Genomic DNA, 459 nt, shown 5'->3' with positions numbered 1-459 from the left:
CCCCACTGCCCTGCGCCGAGGACAAAGTCACCACTTTATTCACAGCACCGGAGGCTCTCCAGCTCCATCGCCCTGCCAGGCAGCCCCCTTTTAGAGCTGGGGAAGGGGTGATACAGAGGACTGCCTGCCATCGGCTAGGTGAGAAGGAAGGGAGGAAAAAAAAAACCTAAAATGAGTCACCGTACGGCACTAGCAGCACCCAGAAGGGATGATGTTACAGGGATGTGGCTAAAGAGCTGCGAGGGGAGATGCTCTTCCTCTGCCCGCTCTGCTCCACACCACATCCAAGGTGATTTGTAGAACTGCCCTTTCTACATGTGGGGTGTGGGCTGGTTTTGGGCTTTAATAGATGGAGGGGAAACTTCCAAGCGAGATGACTTTGCCCAGGCCAGTTTCTATCTACTCAAATGTGGAGTGATGGCTGGGGGGGAGCACCCCGGGGCCAGCTCAGAGGAGGCA

This window comes from Apaloderma vittatum, unplaced genomic scaffold (assembly GCF_000703405.1).
Source record: "Apaloderma vittatum isolate BGI_N311 unplaced genomic scaffold, ASM70340v1 scaffold9697, whole genome shotgun sequence".
Classification (NCBI taxonomy): Eukaryota; Metazoa; Chordata; class Aves; order Trogoniformes; family Trogonidae; genus Apaloderma; species Apaloderma vittatum.
The sequence above is the reverse complement of the archived record's forward strand: the minus strand, read 5'-3'. Positions refer to the sequence as shown.